Source organism: Mytilus edulis, chromosome 1, assembly GCF_963676685.1.
Source record: "Mytilus edulis chromosome 1, xbMytEdul2.2, whole genome shotgun sequence".
Lineage (NCBI taxonomy): Eukaryota > Metazoa > Mollusca > Bivalvia > Mytilida > Mytilidae > Mytilus > Mytilus edulis.
Genome location: NC_092344.1, coordinates 23,878,471 through 23,904,721, shown reverse-complemented (window position 1 = coordinate 23,904,721; position 26,251 = coordinate 23,878,471). Strand labels below are relative to the sequence as shown.

At 31.1% G+C, this 26,251-nt stretch overlaps 1 protein-coding gene across 3 annotated transcripts in view; it reads right to left on the bottom strand.

Moving 5' to 3' along the window:
• LOC139528498 (uncharacterized) overlaps nt 1-26,251 on the bottom strand; it is a 403,824-nt gene that overhangs the window by 112,002 nt on the left and 265,571 nt on the right. The window contains exon 1 of one of the 3 annotated variants that reach the window (XM_071324524.1): nt 7,001-7,243. The exons of the other annotated variants lie outside the window; for them this stretch is intronic. The gene's annotated coding sequence lies outside the window, so the exon portion shown is untranslated. Of the gene's footprint in view, nt 1-7,000; nt 7,244-26,251 lie in introns of those variants that run through there. 3 annotated transcript variants of the gene reach the window in all.

The following is a 26,251-nucleotide window of genomic DNA, read 5'->3' as shown; positions in this document are numbered from 1 at the left end:
AAAAAATTGACACATAATTTTCTAAGTACAAAATAAAATTTCAAATTTGTTTTAAAATATTCAATATGCTAATCAAGTAATGTTTATGTTGTAAATAATCGGTTGAAATATTTTTTTTCTTCAAATTTTTGGGGAAAAAGTGTTTTTTGAAATCTCAAAAATTGCAAATTATTTTTTTTTTATTTTCGTCTCAAATCGATGCTTTATTAATGAAAACAACACACAGTAAATTTGAAACCTTTCGGGTTAGTTTTAAGATTGTTACCGCTTTTTGAATATCACTTTACACATGCTGTCTATGGTAAATCAGTTGATAATGTATACATTTTAACGATTTCTCTTGGGGCCGAACTTTGCTTAACAAATAAACGAAGAAACTGTATGATTTTTAAAAATAACTTGATGGCAAACACTGTCTTTACCTTTAAATGAGAGGTTGGCATCATTAGTTGGAACTTTTGTTTTTAAAATTGTCGTTTTATGTAAATTTTGTAAAAAAAACATAAAATCGCGAAAAATGTCACGAAAGCAAAAAAAAAAATTTTTTAAGCGGATTTATATTTTCATAATGATTAAGTATTACCACATTCAATATTAGTCCAATGAATGAAAAACTTTATCTTTAATTTGAAAAAAAGTCTTGTATCGTTTCTTTTGTTGACCAGTATATAAGGAAAATGAAGGATATATCGTGTATATTCAGAATTCAAATTATGGAGTAAATTGTTTGACATCCAATACCAAATAAAAATGTATTGTTTGTTTGTGTAAAAATCATCAAATATTCCTGTAAAAAAATTGTATAATATTAATCCTCATTTAACTTGAAAAATAATACTTTTTTTAATGCTGTCGATCTAATTTCTAGATTATTGTTTTAATATACTAGATGACCAATATCAAATTTAATTTTATGGTAAATAAAATTCTCTACATTTTCCGTATTGTTTAAAATATAGTTATTTGTATCAATAAGCATAAATTAGGCTTTCGTTTACTCGCGAGTTTTAATGGTTTTATAATCAATCGTGTAATACAACGCCATATATAATAACTTTAATTATTATAATTCACGTTAAAATGCCATATTTAGATTGGCTTATACGAGGGTGTTAATTTAATTTATCACATGGCTGACCGGGTGACATTTTTAGGCAGTTAAGCTGCCTTATGCGAGCACCCTAGATTTGTGTTCTACCCAATAAATGCTGAAATATGTGCCATTGTTATTATCTACCTGGATGTTATGTTATTTATAACTAATTGGACAGTTTTTTCATACTTTAAATTCTTGATTACAAAAAATATGATCAGAAAAACCTTAAATGATCGTCGATTTATCCAAAAGTTTTGAAGTTGCACATAGGAAGTAGGGCACATTAGGAATCTGTATGTAGTTTATTATCCCCTTAGATTTTGGCTAAGCTGTGAAAGAACAAATGTATGAAATGTTTAATCGCCGAAAATCTCTAAGGACAAGTAGTTTAGATTTCCCAAATGGCAAAAGTCGTAAGAATATTGTTTGTCGTCAATACGTAGTCAACTACGTCAGTAGTCTTAAAATAAGTTCCACTGTTCATGCTGTTGGCGGCAATTTTAAATTATAAGACGAAATTTTTGTATCTTTTCAATTTGGAGGCAGGGTTCAAATAAGCGGTTGTCCGAGGTCTGGGACCTTCCAATTTTGCAGTCGTACTTTCGATTTGGTTACTAGCTACGCTCGGCATGTCCGACTTGAGAGGAAATAAAATAAATAACTTTGCAAACCTTTTTACCAAAGTCTCCTAATAAACGATCTCAAAACTTGTTTTTAGCATTATTATTCATGACAGCGATGTTAATTTTGTTCAACCGCTAGCTTTATACAGAAAATCGCCGACAAATAATGTGTAAATTCGAGTCAAACCGTATCTGACAAAAACAACATTGAAAACAAAATGGCTGACATAAGAAGAAAATTACGTTATCGGATCCGATTCCGGAAGCAGATATGGGTAATTCCGGGTTTTGGCGATCCTTGAACCTTAAAAAAAATCAGACAGATGACAAAATACATCTTTGCATAATAACTAAATATAAACACTAGAATTGAAAACCAAAAGATATATGCAAAAGGATGAAAAAACAGAAAATATTTTGTACTTAAACTCAAAATTACTTTTTGACAAATTTTAATATCAAAATCCAATACAAAATGAGTCTTTGTGACAGATGGGAACAGTATATCTAACAATATATATGGTCCTGGTGACAGTATAAATTTTCTTTATCAGTAATAAATGTTGGTAAAGCAAGTTAGATGCTTTTAAAGTGTAAACATAGTACTGCAATTTCAATGGGTATTTTTTTCTCAATTTTGATGGGTCAGTTAAAATAGCTGGAAGTTTCTTATTTTACACATATAGTGCAACTAGATTATATGATACCTGAATGTAAGCAAATCATATGATATGTATGTGGAGTCCTATGGGCACTCAAACCCCTCCTGTTTGATAACTTTGAAACGGACGAGATCCCAACCTCTCAACCATATAAATTCATGTATGGGACTATATAACTAATCAAATGAAATATAGGTGAAGTCCCTAGGGTCACCCACCACCTCCTGCTTCAGAACTTGGAAACAGTCGAGATCCTCACCCCTCAACCATATTTACTCACGTATGGGACAATATAACCAATCAAATGAAATACAGGTGGAGTCCCTGGGGTCACCCCACCCCTCCTGTTTGGAAATTTTGAAACAGTTGAGATCCCCACCCCTAAACCATATATATTCATGTATGGGACAATATACAATTATTGACTTTTGATTATGTTGATACAATGATTTATCAACCCCAGAGATGTGATATTCACCAAGGCCAACGGCCGAGATGAATATCACATCTCTTGGGTTGATAAATCATTGTATCAGCTGATATCAAAAGTCAACAATTGCTTTATTATATGACTCTTTAGTTCTCAGTGTCATTTTAATATTTTTAGATTGTGAAATATATCCTTGGTTAGATGGTATTTTGCCTAGACTGTTTTTATTTTATGCTTGGATTAAATTTAAATGTCCTCACGCTAGAATCTGTTGATCGGCGAGTATTTTTAGAATCCTTTTCTATCAAAATCTTCTTAATTTCCTCATTATTTAACGATGAAAAGCGTTTTTCAGTAGCTACTTCTGCTGCTCCAGCCATACTTTGTTGCCGGAAACATGTAACTAGATCGAAACGATTTTATGTCGAGAGCGCTGATTGGTTGATATTTATTCGGTCGTTCAATTAAAAACCATTTTATTTATACATCCCTTAAATAGCTAACAAGAATTCCCCGTTTCTATATTTAGGTACACGGACGCTGTTCCAAATCTTATATTAACCTCTCGTGATTTTTGCCGCGGTGAATATAATGTTTTATCAAAAAGGATTTCCTATGCTTTTAGCCAATGAGAAAAGAGAAAATTTATAGTCATATACTAATATAATAAATCAAATGAAATATAGGGGTAGTCCCTGTGGGTCATCCCACCCCTCCTGTTTAAGAACTTGGAAACAGTCGAGATCCCCACCCCTAAACCATATATATTCATGTATGGGACAATATAACAAATCATACGAAATATATGTGGAGTACGTGGGGCCACTCTACCCCTTCCTGTTTGAGAATTTGAAAACGGTTGAGATCTCCACCCATAAACCATATATATTCATGTATTGGACAATATAACAAATCAAATGAATTATAGGGGGAGTCCCTAGGGTCACTGCACCCTCATGTTTGAGAACTTAGAAACAGTCGAGATCCACACCCCTTTACCATATATACTAATGGATGGGACTAAATAACAAATCAAATAAGATATAGGGGGAGTCCTTGCTGTTGTTTGAGAACTTGGAAACAGTCGACATCCCACCTTTAAATTAAACCATATATTTTCATGTATGGGACAAAAGAACTAGTTAAATGAAATACAGGAAGAGTCCTAAGGGTCACCCTACCCAATCCAGTTTGATAACTTGGAAACAGATGAGATCCCCACCCCTAAACCATATATATTCATTTATGGGACAATATAAAAAATCAAATGAAACATAGGGGTAGTCCCTAGGGTCACCCACACCCTCTTGTGTGTTTTTTGAATTTTGAGAACTTGTAAAAGATTGAGATACCAACTCCTAAATCATATTCATTCCTGTTTGTCATTTCAAAAAGATTGAATGACATACAAGGTCAATCTCATAGGCGTCACATATGCATATCACTTTGCTAGACCTAACACCTGTCATTTTATTCCAAACTTAGATATCATGGACTTGGGGTGAAGGTGGGAGTCATTTACATTAACTATGGACAGGTCAGTCAGACCTCACCGATATTCCCTGTAGTAGTAAACATTTGTCTGATTTGTGTCTCATAACTTTTGTACTCTAGAACACAAACTCAGTTTTCTTTCCAGGGAAGCAAATCCATTCATACTTTTACAAGCTCGTACTAAAGTCAACTTGAACTACTAACAGTCAACTAATACGAACAATTACGATCAACAAGAAGAACTGCAATCATTGTGAATTTGTACCACTGCTGACTCAAGACTGATGACCATGAAACAAAATATACTTGATATATACGTTGCTATTGAAAACCTTGATAAAATATGAATTATTTGCCTTAATGATTAATTCATTAAACGAACATAAATGTATAATTATATATGAATGTTTCATGTTTTTTTGTTTTTTTTAAATTGAAGCACCATTTCCACAGTTTTCATAATTATGTTTGCCTTGGTTTTTGGTTAACTGCCTACAGTGCTTACATCGCTTTGATTTGTAAATGACGCCCTCTCGTCCAGACCAATCAAAATCAATAATTAAAAGGAACTTGAATGAATTGAATTTATATCAAATTATTAAACACAATGCTTAGTTCTACGTTTTGGCTCAGATTTTATTACGTGACGGTCAAAATAAAAATTTAAAACATCTTTCTACACTTTTGTTGATTTTACTAATACATGTAACGCTGTTGTGTACATGACGTCATAGAAAATAAGTTTAAATAAATTAATAAAATGTTTGCACCTGTCCCAAGTCAGGAATCTGATGTACAGTAGTTGTCGTTTGTATATGTAATTTATACGTGTTTCTCGTTTCTCGTTTTTTATAAAGATTAGACAGTTTGTTTTCCCGTTTGAATGGTTTTACATTAGTAATTTTGGGGTCCTTTTTCGCTTGTTGTTCGGTGTGAGTCAGTGCTCCGTGTTGAAGGCCGTACATTGACCTATAATGGTTTACTTTAATATACTGTTATTTGAATGGAGAGTTGTCTCATTGGCACTCACACCACATCTTCCTATATCTATGAATCTGTGAAAGACAATAATGATAGGATATTCACTATGATAAATTAATAACACATAGCTGATAGGGTAATAGAGCAGATTAATACTTCTCGAAAAAGAATTGTCAACCTTTGCTTCGCAGCGGTTGACAGCGTTTTCTCAGGGTAACACTCTGCTCTATCACCCTCTCAGCTATAACAATATGTGCTATTTATATAATGATAAGAAAAACATTAAAATTGTAAGAACATGTTTTTTTATTGATAACCATTATATGCAGCACATTTATTACAGACACTTGCAGAAAAGACACTCTTTTTTTTGGAATATACAGATATGTTGCGATTTTACGTTATTTTCTTCTCGCATATGCATAAGACAGAGAACATTTAATATTTTTGAGGTTTTTTCTACAAAACCTTTTTCATACTACTGCAGTAGTGTTGACTGACTAATTTTATTGTATCAATATTTATCTATTATAATTTTATCTATTACCAAAGTTTATTAAAAATTAGTGTTTTTATTTAATGGAAGATTTTTCTTGATACTAAGTTTTGTTCCCTCCCAAGACATCAAAGTCCAAACCAACAACGATTTAAAACGTTTTCTAACATAAACAAGCAGTATGTCACTTTTCAATATATGTGCTAATGTAAGATAAATTTGTGCATTTGTTTTACTTTGAATGTATGTGTATATTCGCTTGTACTTTTGATATCATTCAGATGATATCTTCCAGGATATGAGTTATTCAAAAGAAACAAGACACATAGGTATGTACAACAAACCACTTTTTTTTGACACATTATAACTTCATCGATTCAGATATTGTTTTTGCTCAAATAATCACTTCCCTGGTTTTCCAAAAAAAATTATAATATTGCCAAGACACATCATCAAACTCCTAAGCTTATGTTTGAGAAGCGATTACAAGTGAAAACAATATGTATGATTATTGTCTTCCCAAATGAACGAACACTTATCAATCTTCCAGTAACACACATTTCGGGAAAATTTAATCTTGGTTCTATACGATTTATGGTTATTTTATATACTAGTAAAAATTACGCTATAGGTACGCTTCCGATCTGAAAAGAACAAAAGTTTTCAATGTTCATTTGTACACGAACCAACGCAAAAAGTATGTGCAATTCAACTATATGCAGACAAACTGTCCATACGACCTAAGAATTGGCATATTGGCATTTATATTCAAGGGGCATGTATAATATTATTGCAATGGCTTTCGTTATGATTAGGCAAACTGACCGCTATGCAAATAATGAAAGTACCCCATATTTTACCATATGTTAAGTCAAATTTGGAGTGGAAATTTTTTTTGTAAAAGTTATCTGACGACGAAAACGGACGACGACAAAAACGGACGACGACTGATGACGGACTCCAAGTAATGAGAAAAGCTTACTCGGTACTTAATCGGGGCAAATTATACTTAATAAATTAGCAAAGGTACCAGGATTATAATTTAAAAGACGTAATATTATTCATTATCAATCAAGATTTATTGAGATGCATGATGATAAACTAAAAATAACAATTCAACTTTGTCAAACTGTTGATCAAAGAAATTCTAGATTGTAAATAATCAAGTATTTTCTCAGATCTACACAACGTTTATACTGATTATAAAAAGACACTTACCTTAACACTAAAGTAAATATCCAGTATGACAACCCAGACCTCATTCGAAATTCAATCTTTTATTTTGACAAAGACCTGAGTTACCTGTGTCACAGATATAACTTTACTAATGCGTTTTCTTTCCGTCATTATATATTTCTTTCTTTTAATGTATCATTAGCCTTATTAGCGTTTACATCTTGAATTCACCATTTTTTACATGAAAAAACGCCTGTACTAAGTCATTTTAAAATGAGCTGCAAATGTCATACAAAATAACATAAAAAGGCAAGAATATTTGACGATTTTCACATTTTAAATATGCACTGATATGACAGTACACATAAGGAATCACTTAAGTGTGCAACAATCTGATTTGGGGATTCATATGTATTTAAACATAGTCAAGATAATTAAATGTTATGTCGTAAAAGCAACGGATAAAAACTACAACTGCTTTCAAAAATACGAAAGCCCATTTAGGACTTCCAAAAAACATCCCGAAATTACGAATTTAAATGGTTATCACGAATTTGATAATTCAACAGATTAAATTTGTGACAACAATTTATTGGAAATCAAATAAAAATCGTTAAAACGAATTGTATAGTTGGTTAAAAAGTCATATTCGTGATAACGAAATCAAATCGTTATCACGAATTTGATAATTCAATATAACAGAATAAATTTGTGACAACGATTTGGTGGGAATCAAATTAAAATCGTTATAACGGATTGTATAGTTGGTTATAACGGATCATATTCGTGATAACGAATTTAAATCGTTATCACGAATTTGATAATTTAATATAACACATTGTATAGTTGGTTTAATTATAATTTGTTGATGCGTTGCGCATGGGAACAATTTATTCAGAGGCAACATAACTAGTTTTACCAGCATGGTTCATTGAAGTATAAACATAGGAATGAAAATCTAACAGACCAATCATATTCAAATATTTTCTTATATCTTAATTATATAAAAGATTTGTTATAATGAAGATAAAAGAAGTTCATGTAATTTAAAACATAATATAAAATATAAAGAGGATGAAAAAAATACGAGTGCACAAGAAGCTGAGGTTATTCTTGGAAAGAGGTATAATGAGAGAGAGAAAAATCATGTTTGAAGAGTATGTGCAATGAACCCGCCTGTGTATAAACATGGACGACATGGCGCAAAAAAAACACACAAGGTTATAATGCAAGTTTATGTTAGTTTACCTTGAAACCCCTTAAGATAAAGAATTGTTTAGAATCACAATATTTACGTACTGTCTTTTTATATCAAAATTGTAAAATGATTATTTGTAAGAATAATTTTCCTTTATTGACGTTTTTTTTTTCATTTTGTGTGACATTTGTATGTCTATTATTTTGCCAATTATTATAGATAGAGAGAATCTTCAGTCAATTAGTATAGCGAAACTGATCACTGAGATAGCAATGTTCTACCAATAATTCCATAAGATTGAACGCGACAATTGACCGTTTTTACCAATACGTTTGATGTTTTGCAATGTTGTTCGAAACATAATAGAAGTGCATATACATGTTTAACTCGAAAAACAAACAACATATACAAAGGAGAAGATCATAGAATATAATGTGCAAAAGAAAATAAGGTTATCAGGAAAGTGTAGTAAATAGAGAGAAAAAAGTTAGGGTATCTACTCTACAGAATGTATGCAATGAGCCCGCCTGCGAAACAACATGGCAAACATGCAAAACAATAACAAAAGGAGAAAAAGAGTCAATTGTCGCTTTCGATCATATGGAATTATTTGTAGATCTTTGCTTTCATAATTGATTGAAAAATTCTCCCTTTCTGTAATAATTTTCACAATAATAGCCAAAACAAAAAATGAAAAAAAAAAATCAAGAAAAGAAAATTACATTGTACACATTTGATGTAAATAGACGGTACGTAGATCTTCTGATGCTAATTATCAACTATGTGTATATTGCGGTTAGCAGAATAAAAAAAAAAGACTTGCGTTTTACCCCTGTGTGGAATGTAACAACGCCATGTCGGTCATGTTTTCATTGCACATATTCTTCACAGAACTTAATTACAGGATAGCCTTATCTTCTGTGCACTTCTGTTCTCTTTTCCCCTCTTTACATTTTATACTTTTGTTTTATAAATAACGTGTAAATGTACTCCTATTATTGTTAATATTTTAATAGCTATTAAGTATTATTAACATATCAGCAAATACTTGAATGTGATTGGTATTTTAGATTTTCGTTCCCAGGTTTTAGACTTCGATAAACCATTTTGGCTAAACTACTTTCGTACCTCTGTGTAAAATGTATACAGGGGCGAAACACAGTAATGATTTTCAATTTTCAACGCTATAAACAGACTTTCAATGAAAAGTAAGTCATTTAATTATATCGGCCAAGAAGTATGTTGATTAGACACATTTTTTATCCAAAGAGTTTTTGTGTGTAGTAAACTGGATCGCTGGCTGATGTACTTATGTATCTTTTTATGAGTTAGCCCAACCGTTTACAGGACAAAAACCTCTGAGTGTAGTCTTTTTTTGTTTATATTTGTACATTAAAAAGTCACTAAAATATTGTTTCACTGTATGTCCAATAATTTGTGGTCAAGCTAGATTCATCATGGCGAAAAGGTTCTAGCGAAGAAGATTTTAGTAAAATTAATGAGCAGCGACCGACGTAAAGTGAGGAGAAACACTCATAAACTAGTTATCCTGTGGCCCAAGTGACCTAAAAATCTGTGATAATTAATGTTTAATCCGAAATCACAAATTAAAATAAGACAATCATAACGAATTTATCAAAATTCTTAAAATTCGTTAACACGAGTTTAATCAATTGAAACCAATTATACAATTCGTTATAACTATTTTAATTCGTTATCACAAATTACAAAACAATTGTAATTAAGAATTGTATTTGTAATAGCGAAATACAAAATATGTAATAAAGATTTCAACCAGTTCGTTATCACAAATTAAGTCCGTTATAGCGAATTATACAATTTATGATAACGATTTGAAGTCATGATTTCGAATTCAAATTATACATTTGGGAGGTCCTAAATAGGCTTCCGTACTCTATCACTTATAATTTTTAGTTTGTTTCACTTCACTAAAATAGCGAATCGTGGAAACTACAATCTATTCATTAGTAAATTGTCATATAAAATTTATGTTTTGTCATATAAAATTAATAAATAGTTATTTCAAATTATCATAATTTGGTTTTGTCCATATAAGAATTATTTAAGTAGGTTTCTCTATATGAATTAGATTTTAAAAATACAAATGCATATTCACCTGGAGAAAAGTGTTCTTCATCGTGCGAAACGTCACGCGCTTTTACATGTATCAATATGGTAAAATGTGCGATGTACAATTGGTTTAAATAAATATTTTTCATTAAATACATTGTTTTTTCTTTAGATATGGAATAAAACAATTACTGTCTTTTGTTTTAGTAAATATGTGGTTTAATTGACCTCAGTGAATATCAGGGTTTTTTTCAAACTTTACTAAAACCTCATCAAAAGACAGTAATTGTATATCATGAAATTTATATTTTGTAAAATCAAATTTACATTTTGTAATATCAAATTTACATTTTGTTTTATCAAATATATTTTATTTTATATCAAATTTACATTTTGTTATATCAAATTTATAAATAGTTTTTTCTATTTCTTATAATTTGTTATATCAATTGATAATCTGTTATATCAAATTGATAATCTGTTATATCAAATTATTTATCTGTTATATCAAATTAAAAATCTGTTGTATGAAATCGGAATAAATTGAATAAGCATGGCCTTAAATGGCTTCGTAGAATCTTTAGCTATTTGATATATTTGACTAAATATCAAATATTTTAATTGAAATCTACAATGTTGACGTTAATATGGCTAAACTTGAAGTGGAAGAAAAAGAAAGAAAACATGTGTTATGTTTAAATAGTCTAACTATTGTGTGATTGTCTCAAAAACAACCATTTCATTCCGGCACAAGTAACAAATCAACATTTAATTAAAAAGTAATTTGGTAAATGAATCATCTTAGCGCAACAGGCTGTTAGATCATGAAAGCAAGTATTTATGTCGATAGATAAAAAGAGTGTAACGGAGTACAAATGTACTGTAGAAATATCTTACATTACAAGTTGCGGACACTGTATATGATTTGTTAAATAATAATTCACCTTTGAACAGAAAAATCTTATCTTCATTCGTGTTATCGTACCTTTCAAAACGAAATATTTTTTTGAATCATTCGTGTGTTCCAATATATACTATTACTGTAGGTGTTAGTCAATGGGACACATGCCTTGGTGTTGGGTTATTACTGGTACAAAAATATCGTGTTCTATTTAAATCTTAACTTATAGAACGAGTTAATTTTTTGGTTTCCACTCTTAGCCAGTGTATAAATCATTCAAATTTCTAAACAATTGTTCTGCCAAACTTTGGTTGGCATTTTTGGCATCAGGTTTCCCCCAAGCATGAATACTGCAGCTACGATATAGGTAAGAGCTGCGAAGGAAGCGTTAAAATACAATCAATCAATCAATAAATAAATAATCGGGAATAGGATATAACCGTTGAAATAACAGTGCCGGTTTGGTTAAATTTGTTTCAATTATTTCAGGCGGAAACTTTTGTTAAAGATTACAAAAATTTACGATAAATGATTAAATTTGACTTTAAAGGGAAATAACTCCTTATGGGGTCAATTGACCATTTGGCCTCTGATATAGTAATTTTAAGGGCATTTTTCAGTGTCTGGTAATCATCTTGAATATTATTAAAGATAGTGATAAACTGTACACAGCAATAATGCTCAGCAAAGAAAGGTCTGCAAAAAGTCAACCTGACCAAAATGGTAAATTCACCCCTTTAGGTTAACACATCGTTGTAAATATAACGAAATTGGTGAGACTGTTGCAAAATAATGAAGTTTAGCGTCAAAAACCAGGTTCAATCCACCATTTTCCAAATTTGTAAATACCTAAACCAAGTCATTAATTTGACAGTTGTTGTCCATTCGGTTGATGTGTTTTGTCATTTGATTTTGCCATGTGATTAGGAACTTTCCGATTGAATTTTCCTCGGATTTCAGTATTTTTGTAATTTTTTTCCTTTATAGTAAATTTTTAATAATTTTTGGTAAGTTTTTGTAATCTTACAAAAATCTTTTCCCCTGAAACTACTAAGGTCACAATCATATTTAGGGTATCTAGATTAAAAATTGTGTTCGATGAACCCACCTGCCAACCAACATGGCCGACATAGCTAAAAATAGAACATAGGGTGAAATGCAGTTTTTGGCTTATATACATACCTCTTAAACTAAAGCATTTAGAGTAAATTTGACAAGTTAAAAATATTCATTAGGTTAAGATATATTTGTTCTGAATTTTTCAGACCAATTAGACAAATTGTTGTGAGGTTGCTATACCTGAATTAGTGGTTTTAAGGAAATTTTGTTGTTTTTGGTTTTTATTTTGAATATTATTAAAGATGGTGATAATTTGTACACTACAATTAACATCAGCAAAGTAAGGTTTACGAATAAGTCAGCATGACCAAAATGGTAAATTGACCCCATAAGGAGTTATTGCCCTTTAAAGTCAAATTTAACCATTTTTCGTAAATTTTTGTAATATTTTACAAAAGTGTTCTCCTAAACTACTGAGACAATTTTACCAAACTTGGCCACAATTAAGCATTTAGGTATTTAGTTTTTTTTTAAATGTATCTGATGACCATGTCTGCCAACCAACATGGCCAACATGGCTAAAAATATAACATAGGAGGGAAATTAAGTTTTGACTTGTATCTCTGAAACTAAAGAAAAAGTATAACGATGGCATTATTTCATGCATCAATTGTAAATAAAAATATAATGTAAACAACACAGGCTCCTTGGAACATTTAGTTATATATATACGATTCCAGGCGACGTTGGCGACAAGCGTTGGCAATATCACTCGTTACTAGGGGTGTTGCTAAAAGGCTGAAAACGAAAGACGGAACGGAATACGGAATTGAAATAGAAAACGGGAATTGACAGAATTAACATCTCTTTTTAGTAATTTTATATACATAGTTATATTTTATTCGAAACACATCTTTACAAAAAAATAATTGTGGAGTACCTTTAAAATAAAATATGTTATAGCATAAAGTATTGAAATGATTGACAGGAGATGGTTATGTTTCTTAAATATTTCATAAGGTTATAGTGTACGTAGTTCTATTTACGTAAGCGATTGCAATGGTTTCAGTGGTTCATTTATTTTTATATTCTGTTCAAAACAATGAACGTATGTCGTAACGTCCATATTAACTATAGTGTGTTGACTTTCTTATTTTAAAAAAATGAGGCTATTGGATATACGTCAATACGGCAGTAACTCAACAACACAAAATAAATCTACATGCGACCTAAAAAGATGGACATTTGCGGTTGTGGGGTAATATATTTTTTGAGGAAATACTTCATTATTGTTTCTTTATTTGGTTTAAGGGGGTAGGCCTTAATTATACCAAACATTTCCTCTCATTTAATTTTTCTAATATTAACATCATAGAAATGATAGGGGTCCATGCATCATCTGACAAAGTCTTGAGGAAATTCACCGTTTCATTTCATGTGTAGGGTTTATTGAATATGACCAGTTTTAGGGTACCTTAGAAAACGGTAAAAAAACTTTAGCAGGTAAAAATCATTGAGTGATTCTGTACATGTTGTTATTAGAAATATCCCCGACTTATTAAATTGCATAGAAGAAGCATGTCTTAAAATCTTCAAGTAAATCTGAAACATCATGGTAATACAAGTAGCCTGAATGTAAAAACAAACCCAGTTTTTAATAATTGATATGTCGAAAAGTCTAACCAGCTAAGATAACACATTTTTTGTCTCAATTTTAGCCAGAATAAATTTTGTCGTTTTATTCCTGCAAAAAAATGAATGAACATTTTTTGGTTATTAATCCTTAAAATCACACAACTATATCGATTTTTACCGTTTGAAATTTTCAAACTTTTCAACAAGTTGGCTAACAAGGAACACACAAAAATAGAAATTTTGGACAAAATTCATTTTTTCCCTTACAAAAAATCGTACAGACTGTTCTAGACTTTTTTAATGTGTAATATTCAAAGAAGTTCTGTCCCATTAATAATTGTAATTAATTGTATAAGGAAAAACAGTAATCTTCAGTATGGGACGAGTATTCTTGAGATGAGTTGACATAATTCTTATCACAACTACTTATTGGTTTCTCTCCCCAGACAACAAAATGCCCCTGTCAGACGCTGTCACTGTTTTGACAGTATGACTCTATCTAAGGTAGATAATCTATTAGCATATGCTTGTACTAGGATTGATGTTCAGATCAGGTTTTCTAGAATAATGCCTTTTGTATTGTTAACAAAACACACACAAAACAAACAGTAAGTACAAACTCTGTATCAACGATTTAGCACGATTAAAAACCATATTACTTCATTATTTTATTCATATGTTTAAATCGAATTTACCAATACTTCCAAAATTTTTTTCAATATGATGCCACAAGATACTAACATCAGTATAGTTGCTCCAGAAAACCTGAGAGTCAGTTCATTGGTTCTTTTTTAAGCATTTTATTAACGAAAAGTAATTTTCTTCCTTTTCATCCACATCATTTAAAAAAAATGTTCTTTAGGTTATTGTTTGGTGATGTCAAACATGTACATTTTCCTGTTTAAAAAACTTTGACTTTTTCGAAAAACTAAGGATTTTCTTATCCCAGGCATAGATTTCCTTAGCCGTATTTGGCCCAACTTTTGGTATTTGGGCCATCAATGCTCTTCAGTTTTGTGCTTGTTTGGCTTTATAAATATTTGGATTTGAGCGTTACTTATGAGTCTTATGTATACGAAACGCGCGTCTGGCGTACTAAATTATAATCCTGGTACTTTTGATAACTATTTACACCACTGGGTCGATGCCACTGCTGGTGGACGTTTCGTCCGCGAGGATATCACCAGCCCAGTAGTCAACATTTCGGTGTTGACATGAATATCAATAATGTGGTCATTTTTATAAATTTTCTGTTTACAAATCTTTGACTTTTTCGAAAAACTAAGGATTTCATTATTCCAGGCATAAATTACCTTAGCCGTATTTGGCCCAACTTTTTGAAATTTTGGATCATAAATGCTTTTCAACTTTGTACTTGTTTGGCCTGATAAATATTTTGATTTGAGCGTCACTGATCTGTCTTATGTAGACGAAACGTGCGTCTGGTGTACTAAATTATAATCCTGGTACCTTTGAAAACTATTTTCTGGATCTGTCTGCATCATTCTCACAGCGTAATGTAAACAACATAAATGCTTGATCACTGTTTAATTTACAGCTATGTCAAAACGCACTAATGACTTTCAGTACATGTGTGAGAGTTGTCTCCTATATACCAGGTCTACCCCCTTAAATTAGGATTATTTAGTGATGCGTTGAATATGTTGGCTTTTTTTCTTTTATAATTAACAGAAAATGTACGAGCAACCAGATGGGACAGTAAAGTAGGAACAACAACCTATAAGGCAGCAACCATTTGATTTTCGGGAGGGTATGGATTTTTTTTGGGGAAAAAAATTTGCATCCAGTTTTTGGAGAGAAAAATCATTTGTTTTGACCTTGAGAAAAAATGTTTGTTTCACCCTCATCTGCCTGTAAACTATACAATAACATATTCCAAAAAAAATGGGCGGAAGAAAACATAATAATTAAAAAACAATTGTTAAGAGAAACAATTAGGGTATTTCCAATACTAAAAATAAATTTTGAAAGGAAAACATCACAATTTAGTTTAAAACGTCAGTTCCTATTGCTTTATGATGTATACGGACATCATTCGTAAATATACTAGCTTAACATGCAGAATACTTATACGTTGAGGTATTTCACATCCATTTTTTTATGGAAATATTCTTTATAAAGCACAAAAATGTCAGTATTCACCGCAGAAACTAACAAAACCTTTAAATAGACTTATTAAGAAGGGATATAGTTACGATACTGTTGTCAGGTCATTAAAGATTGCATATTTTGGCGTTAATATTGATTCACTTATAGGGTCTTTGCATCATAACTGAACACATTTATTCAAAAACAGTTGTTGGCATGACACGGGTTATGTTCTTCTCATATATGTTATGAACACGGTAGGTATAGTGTGCAGCTAGGATCGTAGTTTTTTCAGTGAATCTGTCCATTTTTGCGAGTGTAGATCGGGCTTTTTCGAGTAATAAACTATGCAATCAAATCAATTTACTGTTAATTCGCAATTAAAATAGTCTTTTATTATGACTACCCATCTTAATTTGAATACTAGACATGTTTTGAGTAACAAAGAAGCACAATTGCATTGTATTTGACAATTAAATTCAGTGTTTGTTATTGTCCGGGTTTTTTTTCGAGAGGAACTGTGAAGCCGTCCGAGTTCTGAAAAAATGGTCTAGTTATTTTGACAAAATTTTAGATAAGAAACAAGGTAATTCTTGATTTTTAAAAATTACTTTTCTAGTTTATAATTTTAAATGATATTTTTATTCATTAAATTTTCATTTATAGACTAGAAACATTTTTAAAGTCAAGAATTCTTTTTTTCTTATAATATCCTATATTTTCAATAAATCACCAAAACCAATTACTACGTTGATCAAAATTTACACTTTTCGCTTAATTTCAATTTTCTGCTCATAAGAATATCTATCACAACTTTCCAGTATTAAATAGGAAAATATTGGATTCTTTATCCAAAGGACCTTCTAACATATATAGTGCAGGGGACTCATAATCTTATCAACATCATTATATGGTGTTTTTGTTGTCACAGATAATTGGGTTTTTTTTCGAGGTGAACCCCGCAGTTTTATACGAGACGTATTATGGTAAACCGTTGTCCGTCCGTTTGTACGTCGTCAGCATGTCGAATAATAACTAAAAAACGCAGCAACCAAATTACATGAAACTTCAGTGGATTGTGTGTATCTATTGAGTTATCCCCTCTTTTGAATTTTCAAAATTTCAGGTTTTAAGTATCCGAGCTGTGTGATTTTATTAAACAAACTTAAAGCTATAAATAACCCGAGTCGCCTACCTTGGTCTTTGTGCTGCAGTGCATATTAAACAAGAACTATCTTTAAAAAAGATATCCGACGTATTTAAATTTGAGTATATGTTTAAAACTATCATTTCGATAACCTTCAGTAGCACAATGACTTAATGATGCAGGACCTCTTTAATTAAATCTCCATCTGAATGTAACTACAAGAAATTCTTTACTAAGTCTGGTTATATTAAGGCAATAAATAAGAATATTGTGACGACACCTAAACATTTTATTTGTCAAAAAATCCAGTGCAAATAACAAGAAGAATTACCAACAAAAGAACGTTACAAATTGTTTTGTGAATATTCCGATTATATTTAAATAAGTGATTTACCATTAAACAAAACCCCGCGGAAATCTCACATGCGTAGGTGCTTTCTAAAAGTCATGTTCGTTCGTACAACAAAGTTTACATTAAAAATCATATAATTGTCCCGAATAAACAGCTGTCATGGATGCAAAGAGCTATTGGAGAAACAATTATTTTAAAAATATAAATCTTTGTAAGCTCTAGTTCTAATATTGACAGTTTTTCACTTGCTTTCCATCACGATATAATTAACGAGAAGTTTTTTTTCAAACACAACCAAACCACCCACCATGATAGCAATTTGTCCAATCACAGAAAGGATTTTCGAGCATGCGTATTTTGCTGCCATAGTTAAGCGTTCTTAAGTTCAAAGGGCACACGCCGAAACTATACAGACTACGTCGGAAAAAGGACAGACACTCTTCTACTCTTCGTTTCGTACCTTAAAAAGTACACAATTTGAACCCTTCTTATTTTTTAGAAAACGTACACACACTGACACATAACATTCTAAGCTATAGGAAATGTGTATACTCACTAGAAAAGGGGGAATTGATATATATGAGGCAATGGTATTTATTTAAAGAAAAACATCATAAAATATATCCTAAAGCTAGGACCATCTTAAGACACATATATAATTGTCTTAAAATTAGGACGATTCCTACGAAATTCGTTAGTTATGACATGTTTGATAAACCCACGTAGGACTAAGATACGAACTAAATTGATCTGAAGACATGGCATAGTCCTAAAAGAGGTTCAATCAATAGGCCCCAGAAGTTTTCAACGTAATATCTTCAAAGTTAGAACTAATAATGTATGTTGCATGTTCTACATTTAATGGCACATACTTTATGATTTTCAGAATGAAGTTGATAATCAATCATAATTTATGGTTATTTTTTTTAATTCTGTTATAATTCTTTCATTTCATTTGTCTTGTTTTGATAAAAACAAATGTCTTCATTAGTATGTTTACTATGTGATAGTCAGTATACATTTTAGTGAAATAAGTAATTAGAGAAGTACGAAATATACTTTGATTTTTTTTTTTTTTAGAAAAAAAAACATAAAAGGGCTGAAAGTTAAGTCTTCGAATAAGTAAGTCAGTTTATTGTTTTGTCTCCGATCTCGAGAATATCATAAAATTTTGAATTTGGTGTTTATCAATGTTAAAATTTTGTTCTGCTCTAGATAATAACCATCAATTGTTCTGTTCATGTGCAACCTTAATTCATGTCGTAGGTGCTAGATTACTCATAATAAACGATGAATTACTTTGATCAATATGCAATATGCATGTAATTGAAGAATAACGTCTCAAATGTGTTCTGCAAATGTCAATTTCGACAGGTACTGTTTGAAGACGTGCCGAAATGAATAACGAGATATTTTATTCTAAAGAAAACGTTTGGTAACAATACAAGATTTATCGAATTACATATTTTTTACGTCCGGTGTTCATTTTGCGCTTTATCTTAGCATCTTTCCCACAGACGCATTTAAGCAGGATCAATAGAGGCCACAATTTTGTAATCTAGAATTGTATATTCATAGTGATGTAAACATGCCCTTCATTTATACACAACTATCTTTAATGGGTTTTGGATATATTTACTTAACAAATTAGATAACACTTATTACTTTTTTAGAATATCAAAAGTGCAAGTATTGCGAAATAGATGTGGGCATAAATATCTATTAGATTTACTATGTTAACTCATGAAGTGGTAATTGTATTTTATTTAATTCAAAATTATTTTCATTCTTACTAATTTGGTTAACAAAACGCTTATAAACTTACATATAAGGTTACCGACGGTACTACAAAATATATAGTTGTAAATTGTCGTTATTTCTTTGCCCTCCTTCGCGAAATTTATCAAAGTTCTGAACTACTTTAAACATCGGATGACCGCAAATTCTTGTGGATGGTCCGACAGGCACTTGTCTCAGAAAAAAAATTACATCCGTATACCTGAAAGTGAGGTTAATATACCGATATATTTTTTCTGGGACAAGTTCGTGCGTGGATGATATATTGATGACAGGGAGTTCGTTCTAATCGTAATGACTTCATATTATATTGTAGTGATACAAATCAGTATGCTCTGGTTTATTGTTATATACTATATTAATACTAGTATTTGTATATTACAGTAAGATGTATACATAATTTTCACGCATTTGTATATCATTCTATTCTTCTATATTAATAATAGTGCAGTACACGCCTCTCTTCTGTAATATTTCGATTTTTTCTGAGGGAATGGATTTGAGAAGGCATTTAAATTTTCCCGCAAAAATGTTTAATCATTCATGTCAGTTGTCGTTCCTTGAGATTGAAAACGTTATTGGGGTATTCTTCCGCATGCGTGTGCAAAGATATTAATGATGTTTCCCTTATATTTATATACATATAACAAAACATTTTAATATTATTAATTTTTCTTTATTTGATGCGTATTCATTGGAGAAATGAATTTATAACAAGCGAAAAGGAATGTTAGTTTGCACTTGAAGATGTCTACGTATGCATCATGTTTTTAGATCGGTTTAAAAACCCAAAGTTAATGTTACGTTATGGAAATCTAGGCGATAGCAATACACTGGAATACCCTCGCAGTCATACGCTGTAAAAATGCTTTTATTCCAACATAATGGCTGTCGAGTATATCTGCTCCTGGAAATATTGTGCGTATTGACTGATGACAGTTATATTCAATGCTTACATACTTACCTTTGGTCAATTTTACTTTTTTATCTTTCGAAAATGGTAATAACAAGTACTGTACATAATGTTGTTACATATCAAAGAGTTTATAACAGCTGCAGTTATTCAATTCATCAATTGTCATAACTATAAAGCACATTTTTTATTCTTTTATTTGACTATATAAACATAAGTATAGACCACACAAATAAGAGCATCTCTGCAAATATTTTATATAAATATTTTTTTTTTATTCATTTTATGATGATAGAAATCTCAATTATGTAAAAAAAAAAAAAAAAAAAAAAAAAAGAATCCCTTTAAAAAATAAAACTCATTAAGTTTGAAATGTATCCATGTGTTTAAACGGATGTCCGAATATGAAAAGAAGTGTTCTTGAAGTAACAAACCTGACAATTAAACGTTTTGAAGTTTTCAACTCATATTTTCGTTTCGAGAGTTTCGTCGAATATAGCTTTTTATTTTTCACTTTTTACAGAGTGTATATGTTATACATTGTATTTCCTAGTTTGCAAATTAGAAATTTCAAAATATAACTATTATAGTATTTTGAAATTTCCAATTTGCAAAATAGGAAATATAACATATGTTGTTCCTTCAGGGAAAAAACAATCTACTAGAAGAATGGATTCGCGTTTGTATTTTTACATAAAATGCTTAAGTAACGAAATCAAATATCAATACTTATAAATGTATAATACCGTCATTCCACAAATCATTTTAAAATAGTCATACTTTTGATCTGAGTTAACTATTTGAAACATCAATCCAGTCAGCTAAGAGGTATTTTTGAAAAATTTATTCTGTTTTGTCTTTATGTTTGTGAATGTGTTGCTTTGTTTGAATGTAATATATTGTACCTTGTTTTGTGGAGAGGTCTTACATAGGCTATGCCTGTTGCCCAATCAAATTCAATTTATTTGAATAAAATATTGTTTAAACATTTCACAAGTGTTTGCTTCTTCATAAAACCTGTAACATTTACATAAAATAATGAATAATTAATGGAATGCGAATCCCGTATCGATAGAAAGCGTGAAATTGCAATCATTGAAAATAAATTCAGCGTGATTGAACATTTGAAATAACTGTTATTTTAGTGAAATGGCTACCTTATGTTTTCATAGGTTTTTACAAATATGAATCATGCCATGAAAACAAAGGAGGCAAATGCCTCATGATAGAATTTTCAACAAAAAAAAAGTTGAAACAGAATCTTGTCTTCAAATAAAATTGTTTTCACGGCGAGTGTCTTGCAAGAAGCAACTGCGTTCTCTTCACTCTCTGATGTCGCCCTGCATGTTTTTTCGTGATCCATGTTTCTAATTTACTTTTAGTTTTCAGTGTTGCTGGTCTATAATTATTTGTAGTTATGTGTCTTATCTGTACTCGGATTTGTCTTATTGTCATTTATTAACCTACGTTAAGAATATAGTCTTAAGTGTTGATTTTCTTTTTTTAATCTAGTAGTTTTGTTTTAAACTTGAGGTTTCTTATACCGAAGGACATTTATGTTTGTCTTATGGAAAACAAAACTGAATTAAATTGTAAGAATATTTGCATTTGGATCTACGATGACAGATGAATGGTTGTGTGGCCATGGTTTTGGCAATGTTGATACTTAAAAATTCCAAAGATCTTTTAGAGTACATTCAATCCAACTCTGTTTCATCTTGTAACAGTATTAAAAAAATTGACTGTTCTACTCTTTACACAAGTATTCCACATTCTAAACTAAAAGACAAATTGAAAGAGTTGGTATTGCTTTGTTTCATAAAAAAATGGCCAACGTAGATATCTCAGGGAGGAATAAATCCTTCTCTGTAAAGGATCACTCTGATTCAAAAAAAAAATTCTCTGAGATAGTTTCAAGATGCTAGATTTCTTGATTGGCAACATATGTGTTACGGTCGGAAGACGTGTTTTTCAACAGTCTGTCGGCATTCCAATGAGCACAAACTGTGCCTACTTGTTTCTTTATTATGATGAGGCTGACTTCATGCAGGAATTTCTTAGGAAGAAAGACAAAAAGTAAGCAGTATCCTTTAACTCGACTTTCTGCTATATAAATGATGTTCTTTTACTAAATAATTCAAAATTTGGTGACTATGTGGAACGCATCTATCCCATCGAACTAGATATAAAGGATACTACAGATACAGTTAAATCAGCCTCATATCTTGACTTATATCTAGAAATTGACAATGAAGGTCGGTTGAAAACAAAACTTTACGACAAAAGAGATGATTTCAGCTTTCCAATTGTGAACTTTCCGTTTCTAAGTAGCAACATTCCAGCAGCACCTGCATACGGGGTATATATCTCCCAATTGATACGATATTCACGTGCTTGCATTTCCTATCATGATTTTCTTGATAGATGGTTGCTGCTCACAAGGAAGCTATTAATCCAAGAGTTCCAAATGTTGAAGTTGAAATCATCCCTTTGAAAATTTTACGGACGCCATCACGAGTTGGTTGACCGTTATGGAATAACCGTTTCACAAATGATATCGGATATGTTCTATCCGTTGTAACAACAAAACCCTTTCATGAATGTGACCTACCGAATAAGACTATTTACCGGATTTCTTATCACATAAGCAACACGACGGATGCCATATGTGAAGCAGGATTTGCTTACCCTTCCGGAGCACCTGAGATCACCCCTAGTTTTTGGTGGGGTTCGTGTTGTTTATTCTTAAGTTTTCTATGTTGTGTCATGTGTACTTTTGTTTGTCTGTCTGTGTTGTTTTTTTTTAAATTTTTAGCCATGCCATTGTCAGTTTATTTAAGATTAATGAGTTTGACTGTCCCATTGGTATCTTTAGTCCCTCTTTTGAATGTCAACCGATGTCCAGACATTGTGCTAGAAAATGTTTTAAGTAGATACGATGCTACTGGGCACAGACAAATTGGTCGTTTCTTAATGGAGTATGGAATATAAAAATATTTAAGAGTACAAAACTAGCTCACTTTTATTATAGATAAAACTAGATAGCTGACATGGGTTATATTAAAGTGAGACCACCAATATCTCGGTATCAAATCATTTGGGGAAAAAAACAATATATTGCCATATGACAACTTACATTGAATGGTTAAACTTTGTGTTCAGACTCTTTAAATAGGAATATGGAGTTATTTCCCCGAATGCATTTGATTTAAGGGATATGCATTTCTATCTTGTAAACCATTAGTGATAGAGACCTAAGATCTTTTGATTTGAGGTCCCTGGTCCAAAAAAATTAAAAATAGGTCGAGGTCAAAGGTCAAGGTCATATTCTAATTATTGAAAACCGTATAAGATATTGACAAATCATTTTTTCTAAATTGTTAGTTGCGACATGTCGTAACACGTAAATTTTAATTAGTTTAAACATATTTATTTATAGTGGATTAGGAAACAAGTTTTGCAACTTATATTAATCCCTTTCCACTTTGCGTGTGCGAGTGCTGCCTTGTAGCGGCATTAGCCTACTCTTTTTCGAAATCTACAAGGGTGTCTTTAACGTGCAAGAGATATGGCTCTCTCTTTACACGGGCCAGCCATTTATCGTCCCCTTCCGACGGACTATCATCGTAAATTTTAATTGCAAGGGTACGTTCAACGTAAAAGGGAGTTTTCTCCCCTCTTGTATTTAAAAATACGCGTATGGTGATATAACTGATTAACCAAATATAATTAAGACCTATGGTCTTTTGATTTGAGGTCCTTGGTTTATGACCTTGAAATTGATCTCAAGGTCATAGCTTAATTTGACGTTCTGGATTTTGACCTTTGCTTTTACCTCACATGTATGCATGATAAAACCATGAGACTTTTGGCAAAAGGTATCAAACCATTGAACCTTGAAAAAAATAACCGGAAGTGACTTTGTGTAAACCGGAAGTAGCTTTATAAATATTTAAGTATATAGAACCAGATGTTTTGGGAATCAGTGTCAAGTAAATATTCAAATATTATCGGAAGTAACATTTTTTCAAACCGGAAGAAACAAATTATCTCCCTTATTTAAAAAAAAAAGTATAGAAACCATATATTTTTGGAATCAGTGTACAATAAGCTATCATTTAACGATTGAAACGACATTTATTACTTAATTTTACAACTTTCATATTGAAACACATTGTTTTTGATGGAAAGACCTTTAATTGTTCTTTTACGTGTGAGTTACCCTTACACATCACCGAGTTTAGGCCAATAGGAACACGGCATAAGTAGTTTTAAATTTAGCACATACTTACAACTTTTCCTCCAATCAAATTGCTTGAATTTGTCTTCTAACTTTCATAGTACATACTTTTTCGTGTACTAAGTTACTACGCATGAATTATCACAAGGGTACGATTTCATTGTATTGTAATCAAAGTATTGAAATACAAATTGCTACTGGTTATTTTGAAAAAAATGTGTTCCAAATTGAACTAAATAGTTTGTAATTAGTTTTTAAAATTTTATTTTTGAACATCCCACTATTTAATCTTTGGATCAAAAAATGTTTTTGACAATTAAAAGTTTCTTTCAATTAGATAAAGAATTCAGTAACAAATATACGTTGTAGTTCATTTTAACTTGATTAGAGTACAATGCCATCAAAAGTTGTAATCATTTATATGATCTTCCATGTAATTACTTTGTACACAAAAATAGAGTGAACCATGAAACCTTGTAAAGGGAAAAAGAAATCTGATATATTTCGTCTTAAATGGAATGATTATTTATTCCTATACACTAACCGACACGTATGTACTTAATGATTCCAACCATTATCTCTATTGTAAAAATGTGGTTTAAAATTATCATTTAAAGACACAGCTCACTTGGATTTTCCGTTTGACATGTCACAAGACCCCATTTGGCAAAGTCGGATGCAATATCAATTTTATAAATAAACTTATGTAACTTTATCGAATGCCTATAATATTTAGTCAAACATATAACCATTTTTAATTCTCCGATTTGTGTCAATTTCAGGTGGCAAGCTTTTGTTAATTCAGAAATGCCCTTACCTCCGTACCACAATGCCCTTATCTCCGTACCACAATTTTAAACTTAAAACTATCTCGAAAACGACAACATATGTCTCAAATTTGCTAAGTGTCAGTTGTTCTGCAAATTAAGTACAACACTGTCAAAAATTGGGACAATTTCGTAGCTACAAAGAATAATCAAATAATCAAATATAGGATACAATACCGAACTTGGTAAAAGGGAGTCGTAGAGACAGGGGACTACCCTCTCAACACTGGGCCACCTTTTTGTACCTTTGAAGGTCAAGTCTTAAAAATTAATATTTTTTCAGTTTTATGCAGGTTGTTATATGTTATAGGTTAAAAAAAGATTTAGAGGATTACAACACAATGTCATATAGCAGTAACTAGTACTAAGTATGAAACAGTTCAAATTATTATGGCATATTGTTATTCTAAACTATTTTCAAAAATTGATCGCCCTGGAGATAATAAACAAACATTTTAGTTTTAAGTATGTCGACAAAGGTTTTGATTTTGTAAATATTGCCGGTATATTTAACGGCCATCCTGTTAAAGAACAAATTCCTGGATATTTTGACAATACTGAGCTCCCTCTTATTTGTTATATTTACAAGAAATCTACCCGGAAAGGAGTAGGTTCAGTAAGACCCCTTTTTGGCCCCAAAATATAGCAGTTTTACAAAATTTTGATAATAAAAGCGTTAAGCTATTTATTGGAAAGTAGAATGAATGATTCTGCTACATAAATATGGGCAGTTTTTGACAATACAATGCACATATATCAGGTACTAGCACCATTAAGTCATGCTTAATTACTGAAATCTTCACAATTTTAGCATTTTAGTTAAATTTATGTCTAAAATGAAGGTGGCCGCATTCGTGTTCATTCATAATATTGAATTGTAAGTTGTATTTGATGATAATACATAATATATATAAAGGTTGAGGATGAACACGGATGCGGCCACTTTCATTTTTGACAAAAAACATCTGAAAAGTGACGATTTTTGGCAAATTTGATAGATTTTTCATATTTATGCTTAGATCGG